Here is a 14,975-nt window from a genome sequence, read left to right as displayed (position 1 = left end):
GACTTGGAAATTTCTTTATTTATTGAAGAAAATAGAAACAGCAACACGACAACGCGCCAATTCCGTTCCGCTTCGCAAACTTCTGTCACGCACTCCCCGTAAATAAATATCCACGAAACTCGCCCGCACTGAAATAACAGTTTGGCGTGTTGGATAATAAATAACTTATTAGGCGTTTTGTTGTGTAGTATCGCTAAGTATTACTCGTTATTTGTATTTTAACTCGCTCTACGGGCTCGTCAAAATACGGCACAACTCGTAAAATGGATCACCATCTATTCTCTCTTTTCCTTCGTTCTTTGCTTGTCTCAAAATCCCGCTGAAACCGTCAATCCTCCAAAGAAAACGTTAGTATGTTTTACGCTTCACAACTGTGGCAGTTCCATTTTTTTTTCAAATCAACTCTTGTTTCATTTAACAAAGCCTCGGTGCTTGTCAATTTATCTTCTGTCTTCTTTAACATATCTTCTGTCGTCTTTAACTTTTCCTCTGTCTTCTTCAACTTATCTATTGTGTTTTACACAATTTGGTTTCCGTGTTATTTAGTTTACAATATACTTATTCAAGATGGACTCTCATGGCTGATTGAAGATGACATTCCCTTTCCCGACGTTGAACCTACGAGAAAATTTACAGCTCATTTACCAGAAAATCTACGAACTCTTATCCGAGTGCTAAATTATGACAGCTGATCTATTTCAAGGTTTCTTTTAGATATTGGTATTGGTTATATTTACACGAAACTTCGACGAGAAAGGTCATTTATTACATGGCTGGCTCCATAAACGAGTATGATTAAGCGAACGCTGTAAACTGATCGGTTTTAAGTCGCAGAGACTGGCCTATCTATCTCATCAACCCTTAACTGTCTTTCATTTCGTAAAACGAAACAAATTGCTTTTAGTCGGCTTTCATACCTCGTAGCCTCTTAGAAACATCTTCTGTAACAATAAATTATCTTCCAGACCTCGTCTTGATGATATTAAAAACAAAGCAAAACACTATAGGATAAAAGCTACGTGGTGTGTTTCCCTGGGCCTGTTATATAAATTTTTCACTTTTGTTTCACAACCTATTTCTGCATATGGACAAGAAATTATAGTCACTGGACACCCATCTTCAATGTGAGTCGAAACCTGCATCATATGAAACAAAGGACCAAATACTCAAGTGGTCATTATATTGTTAAGTGAGTTTGTATTCATGATTGTTAGACGACACAGAGCATCCGTCAACTAAGAACGAAAAGGAATAACTTTCGCCAAAACCTCCATTAATGGAAAAGAGCACTGAAAGGGTCGCGGGAATACACACCCGCCATCAGTTTTGTTCCTCTCCTCTTTCTGAGAGCTTGGAACAGACTACTAAGACAGCGAACATCGAACTTATTGAATGTTACTCTAGCATTGTTTCACCGAAACCATCGCTTGAAGCGAACTGATTGACGTAGAACAAGGTTATTTTGGTTTATATCAACTGAGTTGATAATGTACAGTGGCCACCGTAAAGAGATTCAAAGCTGACGTTTCGAGCATTAGCCCTTCATCAAAGCGAGTGAGAGGGGCTAACGCTCGAAACTCGTTCGAAACTCGAGCTTTGAAACCTTTTATGTCGGCCAATTTACGTTATCAACTCATTTGATGAGACAAATTTACCTTGTTATACTCCCCTGCCGACGCAGCACCTCAGTTTCTTTGGAGAGTTAACCCCTTTTTTGATTTACGTAGATGTGAGCATTGATATAGATATCCCAAGCTCTGGTGATTATAGAGATGCACACGCTCTGATAGGTCGAGGATCGCGTCATATCTCGCAGTAATTACCTCGCTCGAGGTAATTTAACAATCTTACAACAGAATTCGAAAGCACCTGAGCAATTATACTAAGACAATTATGTGACTAATGTGACCTAAAGTGATCACCACACTGACCAAACAGTTTTTGAGATGTGAGAACTGTATTTCTGCCAACAAAACTTTACACCAAACAAAAAAGGCGACTAAACCAAACCAAAAAAACAACAACAACAACAACACGAGGTCTCGAATCACGTCATTATCACATGATCACAATTCCAGATACGCAAAGCGTACAAACTGAACTAAATGTTATTTTAACTAGACCAATATAGTTATAGTCGCGACAATTAAAGTTTAGTGAATATTGTCGCCTCCCCTCTGTTGTTCTTATTGCGGCCGTTTCCTTGACAACTGCTACCAATGGTTTTCATTTGCCCGCCTTTTGCTCAGTTCCAATGATTGAGGGAATAGAACAGGCTACAAAAGAAAAGGGGGGAGGGGGTAAAGGGGTTTTTGATGTTTTTCATGGGTATTCAGATGCAATGGGGAATTAACGTTCCATGGTTTTCAATTTTCCACAAGAAAACAAGAACTGTTCGGCATTTTTTATCTCGTAAACATCGCATGCTTGTGATTCTGATCATAATGAGCAAGAAAATTTTGATCAAGCAGCAGCTGGTAATTAACGATCAGTCAGAAATCTTGTTAGCTTTGTCGCATCCTTCTTTAGTTTCCGTCGGACACTCTTTCACGATTCACAATTTTGTTTATTTTACATTATTATCCATCAAATATTTAAGCTCTCGCGCAGTTGGTCTAAACACGTTACGTGAAAAAATATTCCCCAACTAAAACTTGGTGATATTCCCTATATTTTCAAACCCTACGTCCACTACAGTAAGTTTTCGTTCACAATTTCAATTTCAGATGAGAGAGTGTTTTGTGGTTGTTACAGAAGAAGGGAAAAATTTGTTTTTTCATAAAGTCGTACCAGAAACCACTCAAAAGAAAACCTCCCTCGCAGAAAACATTAGCTTAAAAGAATGTTCGTACATTTGTGCTCGGACATTACCTGTTCTTCTAATCCCACAGTTTTCCTTAACCTGCACTTTCGAATAACTGTTCTCATCTCGGAACAGTTAAGGTCCGTAGACAAATATCCGTGCATATTTTCGCACAAAAGAAGCTGTTGTTTGGGGAAATGATGTGAATTGATGCATGAGAGATGAATACCAAGCATTTAAACTGCATCTAGTTGTAAAACATTAACTACGAATTTCAGACTGTGTAGGAAACGTTGTGAGTCTTACCGTCTCCCTCGGGATTGAACGACCACAGCTCTTTGGACAAGTTACTGGAAACTTGCTGCACTGTCTTATGTGGTACTACAAAAAAGAATCCAAGAAACACAGTCACGAATGCGTAAATTTTATATCTCTACACTATTGGCTAATCAGTTTCCTGTAGGGAATCGGGTTTTAAAATCTAATATTCTTTTTATTTACATACTCTAATTTGTACTCGCTTTGAAGGCTCTCAACTTTGGCGACAGAAACATTAAAATACTTTCTGGTAAGCGGTAAATTATATTGCATCCGAAAATGTTTACAAATTATTTGTCATGAATTTTATAACCGTTACTACCTGAATTTTGCATTCTGGGTGGGGCTCAGAGCAGTATGTACATTGAAGGATTCTCCATGGACACTCATCATTTTCGTGTTGTTTGATTGGATGTCTTCTTTGGATTTTTTCGTGACAGTTGTTGTTGGAAACTCTACTTGCTGAAAAGGGCAAGATTCCAAGTGGACCTATTAAACAAATATAACCAAAACAGATTTAATTTTGGCATTGGTTCCCAACCCTACTGACGAATTAAAATTATGAAACTCTTGGCTCTCCATGTCTCGGCTTCTACAGGGACTTTAGCTATGCCTGTGGCATGGGAAAAATTATGCTGATGAACTTGTTCATTGATACTCGGCGAAATATGTGCCGTTTTACCTTCTTGTTCTTCAGTTCCTCAGTCCATTTACAGCCATCATTTGTGCATCTGATTGCCAGAGAAAGAATCTTCCTTTCTGTTGCGTTATCGGGGAAAATGTCCTAAGAAATAATCACTCTGACATTGTTCCAGTCATACGTCACCAAGTTCTAGGTAGGTCGATTTGTAAGGTTAACCTTGATTTAAGAATGAACGATTTCCCCTATAAGAGTCCTCAAGAGGGAGTGTTTATTAAATGGTGGTTTTGAGAAAAATACAGAGTTTATTAAAAAAAAATCCATTGAAGTATATTTTCAAGAACAGAAAACAAACAAATTAAACAACAGACTGAATAAGAAAACAGTGTTCAAAATTTTTATTTTAAAATAAAATGAATGCTTCAGGAAGACAATAACAAGTCAAACCATGGAGAATGGTCTAGCACTATATGAGGAATAAAAGAAAAAATGAAGCCAAATAATTCTGTTGGATTTTTACCTTCACTCAGCCATGTAAACCATTCTTAAATTTTCAGAATATTAACAGGTTATTTACCCGGTCTGGATCCAGATTCTGTTTGTCTGCCGGGCAGGTTAAATACACTTCTTGACTTTGCTGTCTGTGAGAAAATTAGATCATAAAAAACAGTAAGTATGTAAGTAATAAAGTACATAAAGGTTTTATTTAAAGAGGGTTACATTTGACAATAGTAAAAACGCTGATGAACTCGTGGCTCAGGTAACACTACTGAAAAGGCCTAAGAAATAGGTATTATAAAAACTCTCAAACTATGTGCATCACAAGGATAAATATCCTATCCACAATTCAAAATAAAAAAAACTTTTCCTACCTAAATGAACATGAAAATATTGCAATTACTTGGAGAGTTTTCATAATAATATATAGGTTTTTGCTTTAAATGCAAATTTTCTCATATCCCATCTCAACGAACACTTCAGATGCTAAATATTTAGGTAGCTTTCTTCCCCTTAATCGTCCACAATTTACGTAATTCAGTGCTCAGTGACACAGCACCGTCTGCAACATTTGAAACAAAAGTTGCAAAATAAACTTCAACAACAACGCGTAGAAACGGTTTAAAAACGCGTAGAAACGGTTTAACAACGAAGAAGAATCTTCAGGCCCTGCCAGGGGTTTTGGGTATACGGCATCTTGGGCCTTTTTATTTCAGGTATATGGTATTTTTTGGTCAAAATTCGGGTATGAAGTATTTAGTTTTCCTAAATTTTAGGTATTCGGTATATGATACAGAAATTTATAATTCATTTTTCAGTTTTATTATGGTTCTTACGTGCGAGGTGCTCGATGCGACAGCCCCGCAGCCCCCTTCTCTACCCCCCCACCCCTAACAAAAAAAAAAAAAATTAAATATTGCAATATCAGGGCTCTGATGGGTCGAAGCCTAAGGCTCTTCGTGCACTATTACGCATGCCTGCCGAAACATCATGATTACTAAAGTATGCGCTCGGTGCCAATCTCATGTTTTATTCATCGCTGCGAAGACGCGAAGGCTTGCGATAAATGGTCTACCTTCGTAAAAATCGAGCTGAACGAATCCTTCGTCCACCTACGAAAGAGATTCGCCATCGAAGATTACGCAGGATTCAAAACGAGAGCAGCTGAGAAAGGGATTGCAAAGCTCAATTTTCTGCTCGGAGTGAAACACAAGAAGCCCAATCCACCGGAATTTCCGAATGGCCGGCCACACACGGCAACCACAGAAGATGAATGGATCTTTTATAAAGAGTTTCTCCTTGGCATGGAGGGGAAAGAATATGAATTAGTTGGTAGATCACTCTTTGATCTTTGAAATTATATATCAGTGATATTTGATATTTTCATGCGGTGATCACTGCCTGTTGTGACAAGCATGCTTGCTTCTTCTTATCAGTGTGTTATCATGTCTTATCCTCTGCAATAAATTATATTTTAAAAGCGAATGCAAGAGACGTAGTTTGAATCTTCTTGTGCTATAATACTTCTCTGTTAATGTCTGGTCTTTCACACTGTTTTAAAATATCCTTTGATCTCTGCTAGCCTGCTATGTGCTCATAATATCTCATTATTTCTCATGGTCTCTTAGATTTCTTTGTTGATTTGTTGATTCATGTAGAGACACCAAGCTACTATGTTTTCATTGTTTTATCTTCGGACCGCTGGACAAATGATGTCAGCTCGTGACATAAACAACAACCATTAAACATGAAATGGTTTGACATGTTATGACATGTGGTTTATTATTTTTTTTCATTTAAATTTTTTGCACCAGTTTGAAATTTGTAAACCAGTTTCATATTTTTGAACTGGTTTAATTTTTGCCAAATTAGCTCTTGGAGACTATAATGCAGTGGGGGAGTCCGGGACCAAATAAGGTATGGTGAAGGGGAGAAAAAGAATAGGGAGGTTGGGAGGAAATTTGTCATTACTCGGTCTACGTATTTCGTAGTTTCCCGAATGTACAAACCGCGTTCTGCTCCAAACAGCTCACTGTATATTACAAAACTCGTAGAGGATGTCGTTAACGACTTTGACAGTGCTGGGTATGTCAGAACTCTTTGTCATACCCAGGATGTCGTCGATCCGCTTTTATTCACTACTTCTGGAGAAGAACATGTCATCCCAAAATTGGCGATAAAAGGGGTAGTAAGCAACATCACAGTTGTTGACAATGAAACTATTGAAATAGATGAGGGGGATTATTTTCTGCTCCTGGTCTTGTTCAACGGGTCCACTGACACCACCTCTTGCAATGAAGCTGATGAAGAACCTTTTGCTGAGAACTACTTTGAGGAACAAGGTGACTAAGATTCGATGACCACGGACGTTGGTCGGCCGCAAAGGAAGCGAAAGAGGGCAGTGAACATCGAGTTTCTCTTCTACTAAGATCTGTCTTATTCATTTTTAGGTATTTAGTATTCTGTTTTAAAATAGTTTTAGGTATTAAGTATCACACATTTTACGATTTTAAGGTATATTGGTATCTTGTGGGGAAAATATAGGGTATATTGGTATCCCACTACCCCACCTGGCCGGGCCTGAATCTTGCCGTGGATGAACACAGAAGTGAAGGTTCTCGATCATTTGTTTTGTGTCTAACAGAAACAAATTTTAGCCCCTAGCAAGAAACAGTGTGCCAAAGATGTGAATAAGGATTTTCTAAAGCAAGTACATATCATTTAAGCCAATACAAAAGACAATTTTTTTTCGAATTTTTAAGAGGCAATGATCTGATCTGAGGCTTGGCTTGAAAGACCTCGGTGAAGTCCCATTGTTTCACTCCTGCCTTGCCAAAGGAATAAATTGAACTTTATCACCGATGGACAAATTCGTATTACTCCCTTCCGCTCTTTTCGCGGTACGAAGAGGTCTGTGTGATCCTAATGAGGGAAAACTCAAGTAACATTTTCGCCTCAGCGCTATTTCATGGACGAAACTTTCTTCACAAGAGGATTTGGAAACATAGACCAGTGAGACCAGTAAGAGCTTTTATTCATAAGGTGCCATAGCTTTAATAATGTCGCATTATATACATTTGTTTCAAATGATACAACCAACGATGGGTCATCTATATACGAGAACAAAAAGGTTATCAAAACTAAGGTTCCATTCAGAATGATTCGCAATATCTCAAATTAAAATGAATTGAGAAGCTACCCACAAGATGTTCCCAAATGCTTCTTTTGCCAGTGAAGTTCTGCTCGGAGAGCGTAAGACAAGAGGCAGATTTTAGATACCCCGAAGCACGTACACTAAAATCATTGTGAGTCTTCGTGAAAGAGTTCGCCTGATTTACTAGTGAGAGATCGCAGTGATCCTAAGTAAGAACCGGCGATTATAAACGCATTAGCTAGGAGTTGAATCGAGTCAATTTAAAAATGGCGAACTAATCCCAACCTGAAGAAATAGTGTATCATCTGCAATGTAGCGCCGCGAATGAAGATATAAAACAATGAAACAATAATAATGAAAACCCCTTCCCTTGTTTTCTTCTGTCTTAGGCCTAGCAAAGTTCGGAATATTTTGCGTAATGAACTCACACTGAAATCACGTTTTTCCGTTGGTCTCGATCATGCCGCCTCCCGGTTAGCTCAATTGGTTAGAGCGCCGGATTGTGTTGTGCAGCAGGTCGAGGGTTCGAGCCCCGGGTGGACCAATAGTCATGGTCTTAAAATAAGTGAGGAGAAATCGCTACCTTTCTATAATCAAGAAATGGATAGATATTCTAGTCTTCTCGGATAAGGACGAATAAACCGTAGGCCCCGTCTCCTGCAGGGTTAGGGGTAGGAGACGTTAATTTCCCACGCACGAGATTACTGTGTCGTGGATGTCCTCCCCTGGGGTGGGATGGGTGGGAATTGGCCCTGAAAAGCTCCCATGGGGAGTGGTCAACTAACCTATGTATGTATGTATGTATGTATGTATGTATGTATCCTGTTGATCAATCAGTGTGAACTTCACTTTCTTAATAGGAGGCCACGGTAATATCGCGTCATATTCACCTACAGAGCGCTCATTGTGACTTGTAAGAATGACATTGTTTTGTCAGTAACGCGTGTCGGTTTCGTGATTCTATTAGCAAGGCAAAATCGATCACAAAAGTCAACCAGGTTTCTGTTTGCTGTCCGGCTTTCAGCATACTGACATACACATCTTGATTAAAATCACCGAGTAATAACAGCTCCTTCCTGGTTTTGTACATTGTTTCTGCAGCGGAGGATAGTGAAGTCATAAATTCCAGCTCATTACATTTTCCTAGTTATCTGTAACACGCACAAACAAGAAAACGACTGTTGCTATTGTCCTTGACATAAATTCGTAAATAAATTCCAGCTCATTGCATTTGCCTGGTGATCTATAACATGCACAAGAAAACGACTGTTGTTATTGTCCTTGACATCCAAACGGATTGATTCCAATCCTTCAGGCTCTAGCTTCACTCCCCTATACAATGACAAATCAGGTCTTATGTAGGCAGTAAGACCACCTCCACCTTTTTTGCGATCTCTGCGATCTCTGCGAACAATCCGAAAACCCGGTTGGGCTAGGAGGGATGTGGAAGTAGTAGCATCGATTTTAGTCTCAGCGATAAATAATTGTCAAACATGTTCCTTCTAAGCATTTCTTTCGTTTCATCTAGTTTGTTTATCAGGCTGTTTATATTCAAATAAGCAATTTTAAGATTGAATTTATAGTATTCCCTTATGTTGGCCAGGTACCAAGCAAGGAAATCTAACCCTTCCTCACTAAATTATAATTGACGAAGCAGAAAGAACACTTGCACATTTAACGAGGATTACATTTAACAGAAGTCGTGACTCTTTTTCCAAGACCTGAGAAATCGGTTGTATAAAAATTCAGAAGCTATGCATGCTGCAAGGTTAAAAATTAAAAACATAATTATCCTATCAAAAATTAAAAATAGTAAAGCTTTCCTACACTAAAATGAAGTAACTCAAACGAAGATAAGAATATTAAAATGGGCTAGGAATTATCTATCTATTTAGGTTATTTAGTATTTAGTATTTATTTATTTGTTGAAGCAGGTTGATTAATTTGCAGCTTAGCTGATGTGGACCTGCTGTATTAACCCACCCATCCCACCCCAGGGGAGGATGTCCACCACACAGTAATCTCGTGCGTGGGAAATAAACGTCTCCTACCCCTAACCCTGCAGGAGACGGGACCTCCATTTATTCGTCCCTATCCGAGAAGACTAGAATATCTAATCATTTCTTGATGTTATAGAGAGGTAGCATATTCTTCTCAATTATTTTAAGACCCTGAGTGTTGGTCCGGCCGGGGCTCGAACCCTCGACCTCCCGCTCAACAGTCCAGCGCTCTATCCATACTACAAATTTCTAGATCCTATCTAAACCAACCCCTCAGGGACTAAATTTCCAGGGAACTTCATTCCACGATTTATTTAAGTTAATAAGTCGACACCACTAAACAACAGTAAAAACAACAACGGTTGTAAAATCAACCACCACAACAACATACAGAAACTTCAACACCGTAAAAGAATACTGAGAAGGATAAACACGGAAACGAAGGCACTTGATCATTTGTTTTGTGCCTTAAGAAAAATATTTAGCCTTTAGCTACAAACAGTTTGCCAAGCCATTCTTGGAATTTTTCCGAGCGAGTATATCTCATTGTATTAGGGGCCGACCATTTAACTTTTGAGGGGTGGAGGGGGGTGGGTGATTTCTGGTCATCAAGAAATTTAACTCACTAGCGAGTGATGGCGGGCTGATGTGTCTTAAGACGCTCCGCGCTGCTAGTGCTCGTTTTAACACTTATTTCAACTTCGAATCCTTCTAAGTCATCCGCTGATCTACCTAACAGTTATTGGTCGCTATGCAAAGTGCTGAGTCTGGACAGGGAGTGTTGTTCAAGGTTTACTATGAGAAAATCAACTCAATGTTACTCAAGGTTTATTACGACGAATTCAATGCAACGGTATTGTAGTACGGAGGTCGTTCCACCAGTGCTAAAAGTTGAGTCTGGACTATGCTTACTCGACGCGACGCTGGTGGCCTTGTATCTCCTGCTGCTGGCGGGCGATATTTGCCAGAATCCTGGCCCAGAAACAAGATTTGTTAATGGCGAAGCGGGGAACTTATTAAATATTCCTGTCGTAACTTCGAGCCGCTTGAATTATTTAAGACCCTTCAATAGACCGACTGCTCGCAGCCTTGTTAGCATTCCTATTGTCAATGAAAAATACCGATGTGTCAGGAAGCATTTACGGCTCTGCTGCCTAAATGCTAGATCTATTAAAAACAAATCGGCCGATTTTGTTTGTTACGCATCTTCAACTGGTGCTGATATTTTTGCTATCACCGAATCATGGTTGTTCGAAAGGGGTATGGCCCATAAAACGGAGATTACGCTACCAGGATACAAATTGTTTGAACATCAGAGAGTTGATAGAACAGGCGGAGGGATTGCATTGTTATTGAATGAAGCCATCGATGTGCGAAAAGAGGACAGTGGTGAACGCAGGTCGTTTGAGTTTGGTGAATGGATTCTGAAACATGGATCTAGTAAACTAAGGGTGATTGCAATCTACCGTATTCCCCACTCTGCCACCCATCCTGTCTCCACAAGCGTGTTTTTGGACGAGTTCCTGGCCTATTTGGAATCCGTTGTTATGTCCCCTGAGCCATTGTTGATCACTGGCGATTTTAATATCCATGTGAATGTTCCCAATGATTCAGACGCCGCTCGTTTCCTGGAACTGCTGACCTCGATGGGCCTCGAGCAGCACGTCGACAAGCCTACGCACATTTCTGGACATACGCTGGATCTGATTATAACTCAATGCTCGGACTCTTTGCTCTATGCTAAGCCTATAGCTGATTATTTGTTGTCTGATCATATTAGTATTCTATGCGATCTTGAGTTGGGAACCCCCCCCCCCGAAAGTAAAACACGTGTCCAACAGAAAAATCAAGGACAATGACAGGGAAAGGCTACAGGTTGATCTATTGTCTTCCGAGCTCTGCCAAAACACTTCGGATACCCTTGATGAACTCGTTAACAGCTATAACACGACCCTAGCTCATGCTCTTGATCAGCATGCACCATTGCGTACAAAACTAATACGCTCTAGGCCATTAGTTCCTTGGTTCAACGAGGAAATCAAGGAAGCAAGGCGGGAGAAACGGAAAGCTGAGAAGAAGTGGCGACGAACTGGCTCTAGGGAGAATATGCTGGCGTACAAAGCAAAAAAAAAACAATGCGAATGCTTTGATGAATGAAACTCGACGCAAATTCTATCATAACTTCATCTAGGACAATAGCAGCAGTCAGCGCCACCTATTTTTGGCAGCGAAGAAGTTACTCAACCAGGGAGATAACAGGGCGGTGTATCCACCCGTGGACGATAACATTAACTTGGCAAATCAACTGGGAACTTTCTTTATTCAGAAAATTGAGACCATTGGTTCCAATCTCGACAATATGGCGCAAGGGCTACCAGCACTCCCCGACGACTATTCCCCAGAATCACCTCCCCCCCTCAGCAAATTTAGCCCCCTTACGGAAGAGAAGGTTCGCAAGCTCATCAATAGCAGTACAAATAAAAGCTGCAATCTAGACCCTATTCCAGCATCCCTAGTGATAGATTGCATTGACGTGCTTCTACCGATCATAACAAAAATGATCAATTTATTACTTGAGTCTGGGCTATTCGCTGATGACTGGAAGTGTGCGCTTGTTCTTCCTCTGCGGAAGAAGTCTGGGCTAGACCTTCTATACAAAAATTACAGACCTGTCCGCAACCTGCTGTATGTTTCAAAGCTGACTGAAAGGATGGTGTACGAGCAGATACACACCCATATGATGACTCATTCACTACATCCTTAGTTTCAGTCTGCATATCGTAAAAAACGTAGTACGAAAACGGCTCTTGTTAGAGTCATGAACGATGTCCTCATGAAAATAAACACTCACGAAGTCACCTTGCTGGTCATGCTCGATCTCAGCGCCGCTTTCGATACGGTTAATCATAACATCCTCCTTACTCGTTTGAATGAGGAGCTTGGGATATGCGGATTGGCGTTGGAATGGTTCAGGTCGTATCGGGCAAAAAGAGGCCAGCGAGTCTCCATCGACGGATATCTTTCAGAGCGCTTTAGCCTGGAGTGTGGTGTCCCACAAGGGTCATGTCTGGGTCCCCTGCTCTTTCTAATCTATGCATCCAAGCTATTCAGAGTGGTTGAAGATCAACTTCCACACGTGCATTGCTATGCCGACGACACACAGATTTATCTGAGTTTCAAACCTATCAGTAACACATCCCAGGAAGATGCAATCCGTGCGATGGAATGTTGTATCGAGAAGATCAAGCGCTGGCTGATCCATGATAGACTCCTTCTGAATGACGACAAGACTGAGTTTATTATTATTGGAACACGCCAGCAACTTAACAAATTACATGCTATGAATATTAAAGTAGGTGGTTCAGAGATAAAATCTAGCCACCAAGTTAAGAACCTTGGGAGCTGGCTTGATCCAAACCTGAATATGCGCCACCATATTACTAATGTATGTAAGGCGGGTTTTTTCTACTTGCATAATATTAGATGCATTAAGAAGTATTTATCGAGAGACAGCTTACTCACTCTGGTACACGCATCACCCACCCCCCCTCAAAAGTTAAATGATCGGCACCTTAACACAATTTACAAGATTTCCAACCAATCTCTTGAGACACAGGTAAGAATGGTGAAAGAAACAGATGCTAGTGGACGAACAAAGGGAGCTAATAAGATATCTATTGTTTACCGTCCACCAACATGGCGGCAATGACGTAAAGTGCAAACCACTTTTATGTTCACGTAAATTAGTGGGCGAGTATTGAAGTCGTGGGTGAGATGAGGGGAACCAAAACTTTGAATAGCATGGTAGGACTAGCAGTATCGTTTATTTATTTATACGCACAAAGTGGTAAATGTGGAGTAAAGATTTGAACTTCGAACTGTAATCACGCTTGCAGTACATAATTGCAATACCCATTTCCGCTTTCGGATTTTAAGATAATTTGTATTGGGACAAGTTAGTTTGGAACCTGTTCACGGCGTTTAATAATTTGTACAATCTGTCGTGCTACGTTTTTGAGGAAGTTAGGCGCGTATTTTGATCGAAACCAATCGAATGCAACGCTAGAAATTGATCAATGTATCACCTGGTAAATTTATGTTGTGGTCATTATAATTATAACTGATCTTTACGATCATGCAACTGACCACCAGCCTCTAATGAAATGAAACTCAGCTTTTCTGTTGATCGAATTTAGTTGAAGGACATTGATAAACGGTCTTGAGTTCTCTAGGACGATCAGATTAATTAAGGAAACGAAACAATACTGAAAGCTACTTATCATAAAGTCGTACCTTCCAATGTGCTCGTCCAGACATTCCTTGCAATATCCGTGGTCACATCTCGTAAGAACTGGTTCCTTCAGAGGCAAAGGACAAAATCTTCGTCAACTGCTTTCAAAAAGTCCTCATCGCGGCCAGGGGGAGGGAAATTGCTCATTTGATGTGGATTGCGCCATATTGAAATCCACCCGGGACACTAAGGTTGGTGATGAAATATAAAAAAAATATATGACCCTTGCCTCAAAATATTCTTGTTACGCAGTAATGCGTGACTTCTCGACAGTAGAGAAATAACACTGCTATTGCATTATGACTTACTGTTCTCGCTCACTTTTCTGTATCTTCTTCACGTGGATTGGACTTGATCGATCAATCGATCGATCGATCGATCGATCGATATATCAAGTCAACGAAAGTTCCTTTATCTCTTGAAACCCCCTCCTTTTTTCTGTGGAAAGAAACTCCGACATACCTGGTGCATGCACGTCTCTGTTGGTGAGAATTCTATGACAAAGTCAAAAGTTAATATTAATGGGGTAAGCTATGAAGATCCTAGATGGGATACATTTCTGGAATCAACAAAGTTTCTTCATCAAATATTCGTATTTGACCCTGTTCTCTAACTTAAGTTACGGTACAACTGGATTTCGTTGACATTTGATTGATCCTATGGTTAACAGAACAGTTCAAAATTGCAGTTCTAAATAATCACTGAGAAAGCAAAGGCAGAGGATACATGCGGCTATTATTTCAAGAATTGCCGTCAAAAATTCAAGTTTAATGATAGATAAATAATTTGATGCGTGTTTAATAATTGTTTAATAATAGTTTAATAGTTTGATTCAAATATAATAATGGCATCTACTATAATACTTCTTTACGTTGATACCTTTGAGTTCAAAAGGAAACCGGAAACCGGTGTAAGAAACCATAAAGCTGGATTTTAACCTTTTTTCCCATCTATCATTTAAACGAACAAATAAACTCAATACTGTTCTTACACAAACATAATTTGTATTGCACCTTTACTAAACTGAACTTGATGAGTAAATCAGCCCCAGCCCCTCAGGCTATAATCTGTTTGGCTTTGCACCAAGTTAAAAGTCTCGTATGTAGTTTTTGGAGGAACTGTCGCTTTAGGGGTCGCGGGCTAAGAACCAGTCCATGCTTTGAAGTTTTGTGACATTTCAATGTTTTAAAATCAAAATTATCAACACTTCGATCTCGAATGAAAAGGTGGCAGATAAAAAACAGCTCTACGGAACCGGTAACCTCGGAAAC

General features: G+C 39.8%; 1 long non-coding RNA gene across 1 annotated transcript; it reads right to left on the bottom strand.

Annotated features, from left to right (window-relative positions):
* Positions 1-13,963, bottom strand: LOC148729458 (uncharacterized). The gene is made up of 6 exons (XR_015988498.1): positions 13,707-13,963; positions 4,339-4,402; positions 3,804-3,905; positions 3,444-3,610; positions 3,110-3,184; positions 1-2,276 (listed from the first exon to the last, which is right to left on the bottom strand). It is a non-coding gene; the product is annotated as an uncharacterized LOC148729458 (long non-coding RNA).
* Positions 13,964-14,975: the final 1,012 nt, after the last annotated feature.

Source organism: Stylophora pistillata, chromosome 6 (assembly GCF_964205215.1).
Source record: "Stylophora pistillata chromosome 6, jaStyPist1.2, whole genome shotgun sequence".
Classification (NCBI taxonomy): domain Eukaryota; kingdom Metazoa; phylum Cnidaria; class Anthozoa; order Scleractinia; family Pocilloporidae; genus Stylophora; species Stylophora pistillata.
The sequence above is the reverse complement of the archived record's forward strand: the minus strand, read 5'-3'. Positions and strand labels throughout refer to the sequence as shown.